General features: G+C 36.2%; 1 protein-coding gene across 1 annotated transcript in view; it reads right to left on the reverse strand.

Moving 5' to 3' along the window:
- The window catches only part of Dnah12 (dynein axonemal heavy chain 12), a 201843-nt gene that overhangs the window by 104117 nt on the left and 77644 nt on the right, over positions 1-20082 (reverse strand). The window lies entirely within an intron of this gene.

Below are 20082 nucleotides of genomic sequence, written 5' to 3' on the forward strand. Positions count from 1 at the left end.
TTCTGGAGAAACATATCAACCCACAGATTCAATAAGCACAGCAAGTCACAAGCAGGATAAGTAAAAAAGTAAAAAAAAATTTACTAAGCACATAGTCAAACTGCTCAAGAATAAGGAAAAAGAGAAATTACTAAAAATGATCCGAGGGGGAAATCACATTACATTCAAGGAAGTATAAGCAAGAAAAATGCCTGACTAAGCATGCTAATGAAAGCCAGAAGTCAATGGATCTGGGGAAGTGGGGAGGGGAGACCCTACCAATCTAGAACTCTATACTAAGTGAAAATATTCTTCAAAAAGAAGGCTGAATGAAGACATAACTCCAGGTCTGTTAATCTCTCTAGAACAGAGTTTGTCCACATATTGAATACTCAAGTTTTTTTGGCCTTCACCCAAAGGACTGCATCCTAAATCTCCTAGCTCTGAGACAGCAGGGACTAAGTACACACATGTCTCTCTAAACCACAAAACAAGTGGCAGGCTTTTGTTTTGCTTGGATCTTACGTTCCTCCTGCCTCAGCCTCCTGAGTCCTGGGATTATATACATGAAACACCATGCCTGGCCAAGTAGCAGTTTTGTATGTGCATGTAAACACTTAGGGGCAACATTTTTGAAGAATAATGCACAATAGAGGCTCTAAAAACATAGCTCCCTCTATTAGGAAAGGAAAAGGGGAGAGAGGTATAGAGGAAAAGGGAGAAGAGGCAAGAGAGGATAGAAGGAAGAGTGGACATGATCAGAGCATACATGAGATGTGATGGTGAAACCCATTAATTTATACAACTGATATGTGTTAATAATTATAATAAAAGATATAAAATATAAAACATTATTTTGATTATTAAACTATAAAACCATGAAATTAATAACTATTGTTGCTGGAATCTTGAACAGAGACATGGGACACTGAGGCAATTCAGCAAGAAGCAACATTTTAATGTGTCAGCACAGACTCAGCAGACTCGAGTCCAAAGGCTGAGTCCCGAGAACAAATGGGTCTCACCTTATAAACCCTTACAAGCAGGTTACAGAAGCAAAAAGCAAAGTTTAACCCATATATGATTGCATGCAATTCTATTGGTTACTTAACTCCCCCCAATGCTATGTGACCTTCTTCACATTTAGATTTTTTTTTAAGTTTTATCTCTCTGTTATGCCATCCCTTCCCTCTTGCTACATTATCAGAACACAAACTTGCTTGCTTCTTTTCTGGCTCTCCTCCCTGCTACATTATCAGAATACAGACTTGCCTATTCCTTTTCTGGTCCTTCTCCCTGCTACATTATCAGTTATTAAACTATTAAGACCCCTATATGTCAGATTGAGAATGTAGCTCAGTGGCAGACCACTTGCTTAATGTGAAAGATCTGGGTTCAATTCTCAGCACCATAAAAAAACCATATATGTCCCCTATGTCTTTTTATTAAACAAGAATAGATATAGTTGTTCGGTTTGTACTATAATTTGTGTTGTCTCTCAAATACTCTAATTGGAAAATAAAACACAATAGGAGATGAAGAATAAAATGTCTCTCAAATACTCTAATTGGAAAATAAAACACAATAGGAGATGAAGAATAAAATAAAGCTTCCTGATTCTATATTGAAAGGATTTGTGACACATTGCTTGCCCCTGGCTTTTACAGCTTCCCCCCTAAGGACTTCATCCTAAATCTCTTAGCTCTGTGAACAAATGGGTCCAGGCAATGCAACTCTCCTGGGATTACAGAACAAAGGTGTGCACAATCACTTCCAGGAACTACTCCTCCTTAGAGTAGTGCAGAAAAGGAGTGAGAATATACATCTCTCATTTTTCTCTCTAGAAGGGGCTTATAGCCCACATTTTCATTGGCTCTTTGACAGTGTGGTCTCCTAACTAACTTGTGTCAGAAGCTAATGGGATAAACAAATAAGAGCTCTTTAGCAGACAAAGTCAGAGCTCAACACTTTATGGGCCTTGCCCTCTGGCTCACCCCAGAGAAAAATCTAGGCCTGCTCATTCTTCCTGAAAAGAGTTTGGCCATGCAAGTGCCACAATTTCTATTGCTCCTACCCAAGGGATTGTTTCCTTAACAACCGAGCTCTGGGAGTTGATGAGACTTGGCATGCATGAGTGGCCCTAGTTACAGAAAACAAGATGTGTAGACATATAGTGGACTTGCTTCCAGCAGCTATCTTCTCAGGATCAGAGGGCACAGCCTGAAGGTAAGTATAAGCATTTGCCACAGCCTCTATCCCTGCCATAATTTAGAGATGTAGGAGATAAACCCACACTCAGCTTCATTATGAAGATATAAGGAACTGGGATACACATCTAACATCTAAACCTGTCCAGCTATACCCAGAGAGTCTGGCTACTACCATACCAGTCTAAGGTTACTGTCATGCCATGATAATCCTAACTTCTATGGGGTCACCAAAATCAGAAACAGCACTCTGGAAAAACACAAGGATTTAAGTAGCTCCTTGAAATCTCAGCTAGATAGGTTGGCAAGATTCTTCTCCTACATAAAGCCAGTCCTAATAAGACTGGAAAGGTACTTGTCTTAACTAATGTACAGAAACCAACTCAGAGAATCAAGATAAATGAAGAAACAGGGATATATTCCAAATAAAAAAATAAGATAAATTTTCAGAAACCAACCTAAGTGAAGTGGAAATATGTGATTTACCTAACAAAGGTCATAAAGTCAAATGGTCATGAAGATACTTGTTGAGGTCGAGAGAGCAAGGGAAAAACAGACAGGAAGTATGAAACACAAATTATAGAGCTAAAGAATACTATAAGTGAAATAAAAAATTTAACATTGTGGCTCAGCAGCATACTATATCAAGCAGAAGAAAGGACTGGTGAACTCAAAGTCAGATCACAGGAAATCATCCAATCTAAGGAGCAAAATGAAAACAAATGAATGAAAAAGAGTGCAAATGGTCTAAGAGACTTCTGGGACACCATCAAACATTACTGGTTACATATTATTGGTATTCCAGAAGGAGATGAGAGGGAGAAGGGGACAGAAAGCATATTCCAAAAAATATTGGCAGAAAACTTCCCAAGTCTGAGAAAGGAAATAGAAAGTTAGATCCAAGAAACTCAAAGGATATGAAATAAGATGAACCAAAACAGATTCACACAAAAACAAATCCTAATCAAACTGTCTAATGAAAAGCAAAGACAAGGGAAAAGTGAATGATCACATATAAGGGAACCTCCAGCAGACTCTCTGCAGATTTCTCAGCAGAAATCTTGCAGACCAAGCTGGGTAGGATTGTATATGCAAAATCCTGAAAGAAAAACTGCCAACAAAAAATATACCCAGAAATCCTGTCTTTCAATCCTGAAGGAGTGATAATGGTGTTCTAAAAATTGAGACAGTTTATCACCAGTAGACTTGACTTAAAGAAATCTAAAGAAAATTCTTCAAGTTAAAGGGAGAATATGCTAATTAAGAACATGAAAGCATTTGAAAGTATAAATCTCACTGTTAAGTATAGTTTCAAATCCAAAATATTCTAACACCATAATAGCGGTGAGTAAAACAATTATATCTCTATAGTGTAAAGGCTAAAAGGCAAGCCATTATAAACAACTAGAGCTACAATAACTTGTTAAGGGATACAATTTCTTTTTGGTGGTCCTGGAATTTGAACTCAGGGCTTCCCACTTGCTAGGCAGGCACTCTAACACTTGAACCATGCCCTCAGCCCTTCTTGCTCTGTTTATTTTGGAGATAGGGTTTTGCTTTTTGCCCATGTTGGCTTGGACAAAGAAAGATACACAAATTTTAAGAAAATATAAAATGTGACATGAAAAATATAAAATATGGAATGAAAGAGAATAAAAGTGTATAGTTTGTGTGTGCAATCAACATGGTTATCAACTTAAAATAGCCTGTTATATGTTTTGTGTAAGCCTCAAGGTAAAAGCAAAAGCCTATAATTGATACACAAAAGATAAAAAGAAAAGATCCAGATAGAAAACCATCAAATAACAAAGAAAGACAGAAAGAGAAAAACAATTAGAAGTATAAAATAACTAGAAAACAATGAACAAAATGGCATGAGTGAGTCCCTTACATATCAATAACTACTTTGAATGTAAATGGTTAAATTCTCCAATAAAAAGACATAGAGTGGCAATGAATTAAAAAAAAAAAACCAAATATTTTCTGCCTACAAAAGACTCATTTCATCTTAAAGAAAATAAATAGACTGAAAGTGAATGGATAAAAAAAGAAATAAAAACACAGAAATGAAAAAATAGACTTTAAGTCAAAAATATAAAAAGAGGCAAAGGTCATTATATTAAAAAGACAAGGGGCCAAATCCTCAAGAATGTATGATTTATACTCCCAAAAGTAATCTACATGTTTAATGCAATTCCCATCAAAATCCCAATGACATTCATTAAAGAGATTGAAAAATCTACCGTTAAATTTATATGGAAACACAAGAGGCCATGAATAGCCAAGGCAATATTCAGTCAAAAGAACAATGCTGCAGGTATCATGATACCTGACTTCAAACTATATTACAAAGCAATAACAATAAAAACAGCTTGGTACTGGCACAAAAACAGACATGAAGACCAGTGGAACAGAATAGAGGACCCAGATATGAAGCCACACAACTTTGTCTTTGACAAAGGTGCTAAAAATATATGATGGAGAAAGGACAGCCTCTTCAACAAAAAATGCTGGGAACACTGGTTAGCAATCTGCAAAAAAACTGAAACTAGATCCATGTATATCACCCTATACTAATATTAACTCAAAATGGATCAAGGATCTTAATATCAGAACCCAAACTCTAAAGTTGGTATAGGAAAGAGTAGGAAATACTCTGGAATTAATAGGTGTAGGCAAGAACTTTCTCAATGGAACCCCAGCAGCACAACAACTAAAAGATAGCATAGATAAATGGGACTTCATAAAACTAAAAAGCTTCTGCTCAACAAAAGAAATGGTCTCTAAACTGGAGAGAACACCCTCAGAGAGGGAGAAAATATTTGCCAGCTACACATCAGACAAAGGACTGATAACCAGAATATATAGGGAACTTAAAAAACTAAATTCTCCCAAAATTAATTAACCAATAAAGAAATGGGCAAGTGAACTAAACAGAACTTTCTCAAAAGAAGAAATTCAAATGGCCAAAAAACTCATGATAAAAAGGTCACCATCTCTAGCAATAAAGGATATGCAAATTAAAACCACACTAAGATTCCACCTCACCCCTGTTAGAATAGCCATCATTAGCAATACCACCAACAACAGGTTTTGGCAAGGATGCGGAGAAAAAAGGAACCCTCTTACACTGTTGGTGGGAATGTAAACTAGTACAACCACTCTGGAAAAAAAAATTGGAGGCTACTTAAAAAGCTAAACATTGATCTACCATATGATCCAGCAATACCACTCTTGGGGATATACCCAAAAGACTGTGACACAGGTTACTCCAGAGGCACCTGCACACCCATGTTTATTGCAGCACTATTCACAATAGCTAAGTTATGGAAACAGCCAAGATGCCCCACTACTGACGAGTGGATCAAGAAAATGTGGTATTTATACACAATGGAATTTTATGTAGCCATAAAGAAGAATGAAATGTTATCATTCGCTGGTAAATGGATGGAGTTGGAGAACATCATTCTGAGTGAGGTTAGCCTGGCCCAAAAGACCAAAAATTGTATGTTCTCCCTCATATGCAGACATTAGATCAAGAGCAAACACAACAAGGGGATTGGACTTTGATCACATGATAAAGCGAGAGCACACAAGGGAGGTATGAGGTTAGGTAAGACACCCAAAAAACTAGATAGCATTTTTTGTTGCCCTCAACACAGGGAAATTTAAGCAGATACTTTAAAGCAACTGAGGCCAACAGGAGAAGGGGACCAGGAACTAGAGAAAAGGTTAGTTCGAGAAGAATTAACTTAGAAGATAATACACATGTACAGGAAATCAAGGCGAGTCAACTCCCTGTATAGCTATCCTTATGTCAACCAGCAAAAACCCTTGTTCCTTCCTATTATACTCTCTCTTCAACAAAATTAGAGATAAGGGCAGAATAGTTTCTGCCAGGCAGCGAAGGGTAAGGGGGGTAAGGGAGGGGGCAGGGGGAAGGGGGGTGTTATGACCCAAACTTTGTATGCACATATGAATAAAATAAAAATTTTTTAAAAAAGAATGTATGATATTTTTGAACATACATATATGTTCAAAAGTATGTTCATACTTGAATATATATGCACCTAATATTGGAGCATCTAATTATATAAAGCAAACATTAACAGATCTGAAAGGTGACATACTGCAACAAAATAGTAGTGGGTTTCAATATTCACTTTTAATGTTGGACAAATAATTGGAACAGAAAACCAGTAAGGAAACAATGAACTTGAACTACACCTTAGACCAAATGGAGCTAATAGACATATATAGAACATTTCACCCAAGAGTAACAGAATACACATTCTTAAGTACATCTGGAAGATTCTCCAGAATAGATCATACGTTAAGCCACAAAACAAATCTTAACATAAGATTAAAATCAGGTCACAGCCAGACATGGTGGTACACAGCTGTAATTCCAGCACTCAGGAACTGAGGCAGGAGGATCGTGAGTTCAAGGTCAGCTTGGGCTACATAGTGACATCCTTTCTCAAAAAAACTATTTTTTGGTCTTTTTTCCCCTCTATTGTTGTGCTGGGGGGTACATTGTGGCATTTACAAAGGTTCTTACGATGTATCAAATATATCATACTTGAATTTACACCCTCCACTGCTCCCCTCTATTCTTCCCTCCCTCAATTCATGAAATAGTTTCAACAGGTATCATTTTTGCATTTACATACATGTGTACACATATTTTTTGCACTGTATTCACCCTCCTACCCCTTTCCCTGCCACCTCCCTCCTCCCACAGGTGCCAACCCTCCCTACTGGGCAGGACCTGTTTCACCCTCCTGTTCTCCAATTTTGCAGAAAAGAGAAAATATAAAACGAAAAACATGACATTTTTGCTTGTTTGACATAAAAGTAGCTATACAGGGAGTTTCCTTGTGGTATTTCCATATATATGTGTGTTATAGCCCCAACTGGTTTATCTCCTGTAATTAACTACATTTAACTTTAGTTTCTTTCTTATAGTGGTTTTAGTTGGTTTAAGATTTCTATATACATTCTCATATAGAAAGTATAGCACCCATATTTAAGTTCTTAATTTTCTTCTTTTGCTCTACCTCTCCTGTGCATGACCACCCCTTAGTGTGACCAGAGTTTCATAATTTTGCTGCATTTGAATTAGATATATATTCCACATATGAGAGAGAACATGTGATTTTTGGCCTTCTGTGTCTAACTTCACTTAAAATGATGTTCTCCTGTTCTGACCATTTACCTGAAAATGACAAAATTTCATTCTTCTTTGTGGCTGAGTAAAATTCCATTGTGTATAAATACCACATTTTCTTTTTTTTTTAATACCACATTTTCTTAATCTATTTGTCAGTAGTGGACCATCTTGGCTGTTTCCATAGCTACAGTCAACATAGGTATGTAGGTGTAAGTTGTAAACTTACTTACATTCCTTTGAATATATCCCTAGGAGTGGTACTGTTGGGTCATATGGCAGAATCTATTTTTAGTTTTTTAAGGAGCCTCCATATTGTTTTCCATAGTAGTTGTGCTAGCTTACATTCCCACCAGAAGTGTATGAAGGTTCCTTTTTCCCCATATCCTCACGAACATTTGTTGCTTGTGTTCTTGATGGTAGCCATTCTTACAGGGGTGAGATGGAATTTTAATGTAGTTTTGATTTTCATCAAAACTACAAAAATGCTCACATGCATTTTTCCATGTGTGTTTTAGCCATTTGAACTTCTTCCTTTGAAAAGGCTCTGTTTAGTTCATTTGCCCATTTCTTCATTGGGTCATTGAATTTTTTCAGAGTTTAGTTTTTTGAACTCCCTACATATTCTGGTTATCAGTTCTTTGATGCATAGCTGGCAAAGATTTTCTCTCTTTCTATGGGTGGCCTCTTCAATGCAAAGCCATTTCTTTTGTTGTGCAGAAGCTTTTTTATTTATGTAGTTTCAGTTGTCGATCCTTTCTCTTGGTTGCTGAGCCAATTGAATTCTACTGAGGAGGTTATTGCCTATGCCTATTGGTTCCAGTGTATTCCCTGCTCTTTCCCGTACCATCTTCAAACTTTCAGGTCTTATATGAAGGTCCTTAATCCAATTTGAGTTGATACTTGTACAGGGTGACAAACATGGCAGATATCCAGTTTTCCCAGCAACATTTGTTGAAGAGGCTGTCTTTTCTCCATTATATGTTTTTGGCACCATTGTCAAAAATTAGGGCGGGCATAGCTGCATGGATTCATATCCAGTTCTTCTGTTCTATTGGTCTTCATGTCTGTTTTTGTGCCACTATCATGCTGTTTTTATTGTTAATAAACTATAAAAACTATAGTTAATACAATATGTATTATATATTAATAGTTTACTAGTTTAATGAACTATAAAAACTACTATGCTCTGCAATATAGTTTGAACTTGGGTATTGTGATACCTCCAGCATTGCTCATTTTGCTTAGTAAAGTCTTGGTTATTGACGATCTCTTGTGTTTCCAAATGATTGATTTTTCTATCTCTGTGATGAATGACATTAGGATTTTGATGGGAACTGCACTGAACATGTAGATAGCCTTTGGTAGTACAGCCATATTTACTGTGTTAATTCTACCAATCCATGAGCATGGGAGATCTTTCCATCTTCTGTAGTCTTCTTCAATTTCTTTCTTCAATGGTTGTAGTTTTCCTTATAGAAGTCATTTACATCCTTTCTTAAGTTTATTCCTAGGTATTTGATTTTTTTGAGGGTATTGTATATGCAATTGTTTTCCTATATTCTTTCTCAGTCTGTTCATTGTTGGCATATAGAAAGGCTACTGATTTTTGTAAACTGATTTTGTATCCTGCTATTTTGCTGAAGTTGTTTGTGGCATCTAGAAGGTTTTGGTGGAGTTTTTCAGGTCTTTTAGGTATAAGATCATGTCATTTGTAAAAAGGGATAGGTTGCCTTCTTCCTTACCTATTTGTATTCCTTTTATTTCTTCTTCCTGTTTATTACTCTGGCTAGGAATTCCAAGACTATGTTGAATAGGAGTGGAGAGAGTGGTATTCTTGTCTTGTTCCTGACTTTAGGGGAAATGGCTTCAGTTCAAAAAAACTTTTTTAAGGTAGAAATATCTTCAGACAAATTAAAATGGAAATACAAAATACCAAAACATATAGGATACAGCAGAAGCAAATCTAAGAGGGAAATTTATAGCAATAAACATATACATCCAAAAAAAACCTCATGTTAAAACTATTCCAGGAATGCAGGGAGAGGGGAAAAAGGAGAATGATGGAAGGGATGATATGATATATTGTAAGAACTTTTGTAAATGTCACAATGTATCCCCAGTATGGCAATAACATGGTAATAAAAAAATCTCAAATAAACAACCTGATGTTATGATTTAAGAAGCTACAAACACCCCACAGTTAGTAGAAGGAAGGAGGAAAATAAAAAGACCAAAGCAGAAATAAATGAAAGAGAGAATAGAAAACAATAATAAAAAAAAAAGACCAATGATACTTAAGAGTTCGTTTTTAAAAATGCTAAACGGGACTGGGGATGCAGCCCAGTGGTAGAGCACTTGCCTAGCATGTGTCAGGCCCTGAGTTCAATCACCAGCACTAGAAGAAGAAGAAGGAAGAAGAAAGAAAAAGCTAAATTAAACTGAGAAACTCTTAGCTAGATTAACAAAGAAAAAATGATTAAAAAATAAAAGACTAAATGAAAAAGGAGACATCAGCTGCTAACACAGAAATAACAGAAATGTAAAGGATTACCTTGTAAGAGACTACTACGAACAATTGTACACCAATGAATTGGATGACCTAGAAAAAAAATTCCCCAAAACACATAACCTACCAAAATTGAACCACAAAGAAATTAGGAATCTGAATAAACCAATAATTAGTAAGGAGATTGAGTGAGTTATTAGGTCTTCAATCAAAGAATAAGGAATTCTAGTTCTTACAAATTCAACTTGCTGGCTACATCATCCTGACTTATGTGAGACAAAGACACTACAAGAAAACTATCCTCGGAGATTCCAAGATGGCGGCTAGAGGGAGGAAGCAGAAAGCGAGCTTCCTATAGTGAAATCTTGGAGAGACGCTGGAGACACACTTTGCAGGCATAATCACTGAGAAGAGGCATAACTTTGACCCCTCCACACCTCCAGCCTGCACAGAGAATCTCCACTTCACATTAAACGGAGAAACCAGGAGGGCCCCCAGGCCGCCAGTCGCCGGCACCCAGACGGCTTGGGAAGACGCGGACCAGCTTACTGTCGACTAGTACACTAAAGCTCCCTGTTTATACCTTTGAAACCTTCTTGTCTGATACCTTGTTCTGTTTTCTCCTTCCAGTTTGTGTATTTGTTTTTCCCATATCTTTAACTTCTTGCTTTCCATCTCAGCTCACCCTTCCATTCTAAATATTACCATTGTTATTATTATAAGCTAGAAAATACTTAATTGCACACAGTACAGGGACAGTAACTACACCAAAGACAATGACGGGAAGACAGAAAAAACAGGGAAACCAGTTTCCCCACAGCAAAAAATTAGTACAGGAACCAGAGGGGAATGAAGAAAACAGAAACTCAGATCCAGACTCCAACAAAATGAAGATAAACTATGCCAAAGGACCCAATGAAGCACACAAGAATAATTTAAAAGAAGACATACTACAGGTACTCAATGAGAATTTTATAGAGATGATACTGGATAGGGTCAACCAAAATGTACAGGAGACACTCAAGAAATTCCAAGACAACAAAAATAGAGAATTTGAAAAAGCAAAAGAAGAAATAAAGGAAACCATAGAAGCACTGTATAAACACCAAAGTGAAAGAGAGAACAGGATGAATAAACAGATACATGAACTCAGGACAAAAATAGACAACATTAAAGAGGAAACCAGCCAGGATATGGAAAACCTCAGAAAAAAGAACGAAACAGAACTGCAAAACAAAACGGAAGGCTAATCCAGCAGAATAGAACAAACAGAAGACAGAATCTCAGAACTTGAAGATGAAATGGTAATTAAAGGAAAAACTGAAGAACTATTAATTAAACAACTTAAGACCTGTGAAAAGAAAATGCAAGAACTCAGCGACTCCATCAAAAGACCAAACTTGAGAATCATGGGCATCGAAAAAGGAGAAGAGGTGCAAGCGAAGGGTATGCATAATATATTTAACAAAATAATAATGGAAAATTTCCCAAATCTAGAGAAAGATATTCCCATACAGATGCAAGAGGCCTCCAGGACACCAAACAGACCAGATCAAAATAGAACTACCCCACGACATATCATCATTAAAACAACAAGTTCAGAAACTAAGGAAAGAATATTGAAGGCTGTAAGAGAGAAAAAAACAAGTAACATACAAAGGTAAACCCATCAAAATCACAGCAGACTTCTCAACAGGAACATTAAAAGCAAGAAGAGCGTGGGGTGAGATCTTCCGGGCACTGAATGAAAATAACTTCAACCCCAGTTTACTCTACCCAGCAAAACTATCATTCAAAATAGATGGAGCAATAAAAGTCTTCCATGATAAGCAGAAACTAAAACAATATGTGACCACAAAGGCACCACTACAAAGGATTCTTCAAGGGATTCTGCACACAGAAAGTGAAACCCAACTTAACCATGAAAAGACAGGCAGCACCAAACCACCGGAAAAGAAAAAGCAAGACAGTACAGAGTAACCTCAACTTAGGTACACACAATCAAACCTTCAAACAACTAAGACAACTAAATGACAGGAATCACCACATACCTATCAGTACTAATGCTTAATGTTAACGGACTTAATTCACCCATCAAATGGCACCGCTTGACGAAATGGATTAAAAAGGAAGATCCAACAATTTGTTGCTTACAGGAGACCCATCTCACTTACAGAAATAAGAATAGGCTAAGGATGAAAGGCTGGAAGAAGATTTACCAAGCCAATGGCCCCCGAAAACAGGTAGGAGTAGCAATACTTATCTCTGACAAAGTAGACTTCAAATCTACATTGATCATACTAATAAAAGGGGAAATAGACCAAAAGGAAATAATAATTATCAACCTGTATGCACCCAATGTCAATGCACACAATTTCATCAAACATACCCTGAAAGACCTAAAAGCATATATAAACGCCAACACAATGGTTGTGGGAGACTTTAACACCCCATTATCATCAATAGATAGGTCATCCAAACAAAAAATCAATAAAGAAATCCAAGATCTAAAATATGCAATAGATCAAATGGACCTAGTTGATGTCTGCAGAACATTTCATCCAACCTCTACACAATATATATTCTTCTCAGCAGCCCATGGAACCTTCTCCAAAATAGATCATATCCTAGGGCACAAAGCAAGTCTCAGCAAATATAAGAAAATAGAAATTATACCGTGCATACTATCTGATCACAATGCAGAAGAAGTAGAACTCAACAACAAAAGTAAAGACAAAAAACATGCAAACAGCTGGAAAATAAATAACTCATTACTTAATGAAGACTGGATCATCGATGAAATAAAAGAGGAAATTAAAAAGTTCCTGGAAGTCAATGAAAATGAAAACACAATATACCGGAACCTATGGGACACAGCTAAGGCAGTCCTGAGAGGAAAGTTTATAGCCATGAGTGCATATATTAAAAAGACTGAAAGATCCCAAATCAATGACCTAATGATACATTGCAAACTCCTAGAAAAACAAGAACAAGCAAATCCCAAAACAAATAGAAGGAGAGAAATAATAAAAATAAGAGCTGAAATCAACAAAATAGAAACCAAAAAACCCATACAAAGAATTAATGAAACAAAAAGTTGGTTCTTTGAAAAAATAAACAAGATCGATAGACCCCTGGCAAACCTGACTAAAATGAGGAGAGAAAAAACCCAAATTAGTAGAATCAGGAATGCAAAAGGGGAGATAACAACAAACACCATGGAAGTCCAGGAAATCATCAGAGACTACTTTGAGAACCTATATTCAAATAAATTTGAAAATTTTAAAGAAATGGACAGATTTCTAGATACATACGATCATCCAAAACTGAACCAAGAGGAAATTAAACACCTGAACAGACCTATAACACAAAATGAAATTGAAGCAGCAATCAAGAATCTCCCCAAAAAGAAAAGTCCAGGACCTGATGGATTCTCTGCTGAATTCTATCAGACCTTTAAAGAAGAACTGATACCAACCCTCCTTAAACTGTTCCACGAAATAGAAAGGGAAGGAAAACTGCCAAACGCATTTTATGAAGCCAGTATTACACTTATCCCAAAACCAGGCAAAGACACCTCCAAAAAGGAGAACTATAGGCCAATCTCCTTAATAAACATTGACGCAAAAATCCTCAACAAAATAATGGCAAACCGAATTAAACAACCATCAAAAAGATTATTCACCACGACCAAGTAGGCTTCATCCCAGGGATGCAGGGGTGGTTCAACATATGAAAATCAATAAATGTAATAAACCACATTAACAGAAGCAAAGACAAAAACCACTTGATCATCTCAATAGATGCAGAAAAAGCCTTTGATAAGATCCAACACCATTTCATGATAAAAGTTCTAAGAAAACTAGGAATAGAAGGAAAGTACCTCAACATTATAAAAGCTATATATGACAAACCTACATCCAGCATTATACTTTATGGAGAAAAACTGAAACCATTCCCACTAAAATCAGGAACCAGACAAGGATGCCCACTATCTCCACTCCTATTCAACATAGTACTGGAATTCCTAGCCAGAGCAATTAGGCAAGAAGAAGGAATAAAAGGAATACAAATAGGTAAAGAAATTGTCAAAATATTCCTATTTGCAGACGACATGATCCTATACCTTAAAGACCCAAAAAACTCTACTCAGAAGCTTCTAGACGTCATCAATAGCTATAGCAAGGTAGCAGGATATAAAATCAACATAGAAAAATCATTAGCATTTCTATACACTAACAATGAGCAAACTGAAAAAGAATGTATGAAAACAATTCCATTTACAATAGCCTCAAAAAAATCAAATACCTAGGTGTAAACCTAACAAAAGATGTGAAAGACCTCTACAAGGAAAACTATACACTTCTGAAGAAAGAGATTGAGGAAGACTATAGAAAGTGGAGAGATCTCCCATGCTCATGGATTGGTAGAATCAACATAGTAAAAATGTCGATACTCCCCAAAGTAATCTACATGTTTAATGCAATTCCCATCAAAATTCCAATGACATTCATTAAAGAGATTGAAAAATCTACCGTGAAATTTATATGAAAACACAAGAGGCCATGAATAGCCAAGGCAATACTCAGTCAAAAGAACAATGCAGGAGGTATCACAATACCTGACTTCAAACTATATTACAAAGCAATAATAATAAAAACAGCATGGTACTGGCACAAAAACAGACATGAAGACCAGTGGAACAGAATAGAGGACCCAGATATGAAGCCACACAACTATAACCAACTCGCCTTTGACAAAGGAGCTAAAAATATATGATGGAGAAATAGCAGCCTCTTCAACAAAAATTGCTAGGAAAACTGGTTAGCAGTCTGCAAAAAACTGAAACTAGATCCATGTATATCACCCTATACCAAGATTAACTCAAAATGGATCAAGGATCTTAATATCAGACCACAAACTCTAAAGTTGATACAGGAAAGAGTAGGAAATACTGTGGAGTTAGTAGGTATAGGTAAGAACTTTCTCAATGAAACCCCAGCAGCACAGCATAGATAAATGGACCTCATAAAGCAAAAAAGCTTCTGTTCATCAAAAGAAATGGTCTCTAAACTGAAGAGAACACCCACAGAGTGGGAGAAAATATTTGCCAGCTACACATCAGACAAAGGACTGATAACCAGAATATATAGGGAACTTAAAAAACTAAATTCTCCTAAAACTAATGAACCAATAAAGAAATGGGCAAGTGAACTAAACAGAACTTACTCAAAAGAAGAAATTCAAATGGCCAAAAAACACATGAAAAAATGCTCACCATCTCTAGCAATATAGGAAATGCAAATTAAAACCACACTAAGATTCCACCTCACCCCTGTTAGAATAGCCATCATCAGCAACACCATGAACAACAGGTATTGGTGAGGATGCGGGGGGAAAAAGGAACCCTCTTACACTGCTGGTGGGAATGTAAACTAGTACAACCACTGTGGAAAAAAATTTGGAGGCTACTTAAAAAGCTAGACATTGATCTACCATTTGATCCAGCAATACCACTCTTGGGGATATACCCAAAAGACTGTGACACAGGTCACTCCAGAGGCACCTGCACACCCTTGTTTATTGCAGCACTATTTACAATTGCCAAGTTATGGAAACAGCCAAGATGCCCCACCACTGATGAATGGATTAAGAAAATGTGATATCTATTCACAATGGAATTTATGGAAATGTTATCATTCGCTGGTAAATGGATGGAATTGGAGAACATCGTTCTGAGTGAGGTTAGCCTGGCCCAAAAGACCAAAAATCGTATGTTCTCCCTCATATGTGGACATTAGATCAAGGGCAAACACAACAATGGGATTGGACTTTGAGCACATGATAAAAGCAAGAGCACACAAGGGAGGGGGGAGGATAGGTAAGACACCTAAAAAATTAGTTAGCATTTGTTGCCCTTAACGCAGAGAAACTAAAGCAGATACCTTAAAAGCAACTGAGGCCAATAGGAAAAGGGGACCAGGAACTAGAGTAAAGGTGAGATCAAAAAGAATTAACCTAGAAGGTTACACACACGCACAGGAAATTAATGTGAGTCAACTCCCTGTATAGCTATCCTTATCTCAACCAGCAAAAACCCTTGTTCCTTCCTATTATGGCTTATACTCTCTTCAACAAAATTAGAGATAAGGTCAAAATAGTTTCTGCTAGGTATTGAGGGGGTTGGGGGGAGAGCGAAGGGGCGGAGTGGGTGGTAAGGGAGGGGGTGGGGGCAGGGGGAAGAAATGACCCAAGCCTTGTATGCACATATGAATAATAAAAATAAATAAATAAATAAAAAGAAAAAGAAAAAAGAAAACTATCCTCCTTCACTTTAAGGTTATGACATGGAAAGTGGTAAGAAATGTACTTTAAGGCTGAGCAATGGGATGCTTGAGGTGTTTAATTTTATTTAATCTGTTGCACTGTGTACATGAGATGTACTAAAATAAAACAGAGAATATTTTTTGCTAGATAAAAACTAACAAGAGAATAATTTAAATAACCCTTTCTGGGGGCTGGTAGAATGGCTCAAGTGGTAGAGTGCCTGATCCGAGTTCAAACCCCAGTGCCGTCAATAAATAAATAAATAATAAAACCCTTTGTGTGCATTTTTGCTGTTTGTTACCACGGACTAAGTGAACCTCAAGGAAAGGTTTCAATTATGTACTTTGTGATTTTTCTGAGCATTTTCCGTGGTGCTATAAACAGTCCAGACCACTAGGTCTGCTGGCTATTAAAGCTGGGTATTCAGAAATGCCATGTGCGTCAACTCTTAGTCACTCCTGAATATTCTGATTTTATACATACCCAGCAGCATGCTGTTTTTGCAATGTGACATGTATGCTTCCCCAGGAAGTTGCACAGCCTGTTCTATTTACAAGAAAAACAAATTCTTGTTATGAAGCTTTTTAATTTTTTTGGTGGTACTGGGATTTGAACTCAGGGCCTCACACTTGCTAGGCAGGTGCTGTACTACTTGAGCTGCACTGCCAGCCTTTTCATGAATCTTAACATGCTTTTTAACTGTAGTGATGATGATTTTATTTTCCTTCAAGTCTAGGTCAAGCTGTGTTCAAAGCCATTCATGTTATTTAAAAGTTGCACTGCACTGCTGTTTACATTGACATTTTGTGCAGGTGCTTTGAAATGCCTTGCATCAGGGATTAGGAGCAATTGAGTTATTTTTCATAGAATTATGTAAAGCATGTAACTAGGTGTTACTTTGGTATATAACTATTGTAGCTTTACAATAGATTTCCTTATTTGAGTAGAGAAAGTACCCTTTAAATTATGACAGATGCTTACTAGAAGATGGGTGTGAGGATTTTTCAAGCATACAACCATGATGCTTTTCATTAAATATGACAGATAAGTTATAAGTATTGATATATTCTGTACATGGCAGTATAGGATTTTTTTCATTAAATAATATTGAAAGATCTTTAAATTAATTTGAAAACCTTATGATTTTACAATAAAAATATTAACAATGATAAAAATGAAACTATAAACCAGTACACTGATAAACATAAGTACAAAAATCCTCAACAAAATAATTGCAAACCATATTCAACCACAGATTAAAACACTACATTCAGGACACTCACCATTATTAAGTGAGATTTATCTCTAAAGTGCAAGCCTATTTCAATATATGCAAATCAATAATATGTTTTACCACATTAACAGAATGAAGAACAAAATTCCTATGATCATCTGAATAGATGCAGAAAAACATTTGACAAAATTCAAATCCTTTTATAATAAAAACTCTCAACAAATTAGGTACAGAAAAAATAATCCTCAACACACTAAAGGACACATAAAGAAAAGTCCACAGCTAACATCATGCTCAATAGTGAAGAGCTGAAGTCTTGTCCTCTAAGATCAGGAACACCAACTCTCACTTTCCCTACTTTTATTCAACTTAGTGTGGTAAATCTTAACCAGAGAAATTAAGTAAGAGAAAGAAATAAAAGACATCCCAATAGCAAAGAATGAAATGAAATTGACTGTTTGCTGATGTCACATATAGAAAAATTCTAAAAACTGCCAAACAAGCTGTTGGAATGGAAAAACAAATCTAGTAATGTGAACACAAAACAAACATACAAAAATCAGTACTGTTTCTATATAATTTAAAAAATGAAACAAAGTTAAGAAAATAATTCCATTTACAATAGCACGAAAATACTTAGGAGCAAATTTGACCAAGGAAGTGAGGAATCTGAACAATGGAAATATAAAACATTGGTGAAAGAAGATTAGCAGGGGGGTGGGCACACCTGTAACACCTGTAATCCTAGCACTTGGGAGGCTGAAATAGGATCATAAGTTGACACTAGCCTAGGCTACATAGCAAGACACTGTCTCAAAAGCCAAACTAAAACAAAGCAACAAAAAATTTGATGAAAGATGGCTGAGTGGCCTAAGTCATACAGCACCTGCCTAGCAAGCATGAGGCCCTAAATTCAAACGTCAGTACTGCCAAAAAAAGATGAAAGAAACTGATGATGACACAAATACGTGAAAAGATATCAAATTTCATGGATTGGAAGGATTAATAATGCTAATACTATTCAAAAAGATCTTCAGATTCAATGTAATATCTATCAAAATGAGTTTTATTCTTCAGAGAAATAGAAAACAAATCCTAAAATTAAATGGAACCACAAAAGACCCAAAAAGCCAAACTAATCTTGACTGAAAAGAACAAAACTGGGGGCACCACACTACCAAATTTCAAAATATATTATAAAGCTATAGCAATCAAAATGACATGGTATTGGCATAAAAACCATTGACAAAAAGTATTGACTAACATAATAGGCTAAAAAGTCCAGAAATAAACCCACAGATCTGCAGTCAATTGATTTTTGACAAAGGTGCCAAGAACACACCACAGGGAAAGACAGTCTCTTCAATCAATGCTATAGCCACATCAAAAGGATGAAAATGGACATTATTTTCACCCTATATTCAAGAACCAGCTCAAAATAAATTAAAGACCTAAATGTAAATCTGAACTATAAAACTAGAAGAAAACAGAGAAAAAGCTCAATAACATTGGCCTGCGTGGAGATTTTTTTGGTTATGACCACAGAAGCACAGGCAATGACTGCAAAAATAGACAAAGGGTTTCTTCAAATTAAAAAGTTTCCTCACAGCAAAAGAAGTAAATAGAGTAAGGAGAAAATTTATGGATTGGGAGGAAATATTTGCAAATCATACATTGGAATAGGCACTAATATTCAAAATATGTTAGGAACTCAAAGTACTCAATAACAAGAAAGCAAATAACCTTATTAAAAACTGGCAAAGGATTCTAATAGACATTTCTCAAAAGAAGACATAAAAATGGTCAACAGATATATAAAAAATGTTTAACATCTCTAATTATCAAAGAAATGTAAAACTAAAGAACAGTAAGATATCTCACCCTTGATGGGTTGGCTATTATTAAAAAAATGGAAGGCAAGCATTGGTGAGGATGTGGAAAAAAGGGAATTCATACACTGCTGATGTTATTATAAATTAGTAGAACCATTTTTGGAAAATAGTATGGAAGTTCCCTGAAAATCTTAAAACAGAATTATCATATGACCCAGCTATTCCACTACAGGATATACCAAAAGGAATTAAAATCAGTATCCTGAAGAGATGGGATGACTCCCATGCCTGCTGCAGCCTTATTCACAACAACCAAGACATGGAAATAACCTAAATTTCCCTCAACAGTTGGATGGGTTTAAAAAATGTACAGGCAGACAGACAGACAGACACACACATACACACAGAATACTATTCAGCTTTAAAAAACAGGAAATTCTATCATTTGTGGCAACATGAATGAAACTAGAGGACATTATGGTAAGTAAAATAATCCAGGCACAGATAGTATGTTGTCTGACTTATATCTAAAAGAGTTGAACTCACAGAAGTAGAGAGTTGAGTGGTGGGTACGGTGGTGAGAGGCAGGAGCCAGTTGGAGGGGTGGATGAAGAAAGAGACAACACTGGTCAAGAGGTACCAGGTTATAGTTAAGAGGAATTAGTTCTGGTGCTCTATTGCACAGTGAGTTGTCTATAGTTAATGTTAACATATTGTATACTTCAAAATAGCTAAAAGAGGATTTCTCACTACAAAGAAAAGTTAAATATTTGAGGTGATGTGTATGCTAATTGGCCTAATTAGATCATTTCACAATGTATGTA

The sequence above is a fragment of the Castor canadensis genome, chromosome 10 (assembly GCF_047511655.1).
Source record: "Castor canadensis chromosome 10, mCasCan1.hap1v2, whole genome shotgun sequence".
Classification (NCBI taxonomy): Eukaryota; Metazoa; Chordata; class Mammalia; order Rodentia; family Castoridae; genus Castor; species Castor canadensis.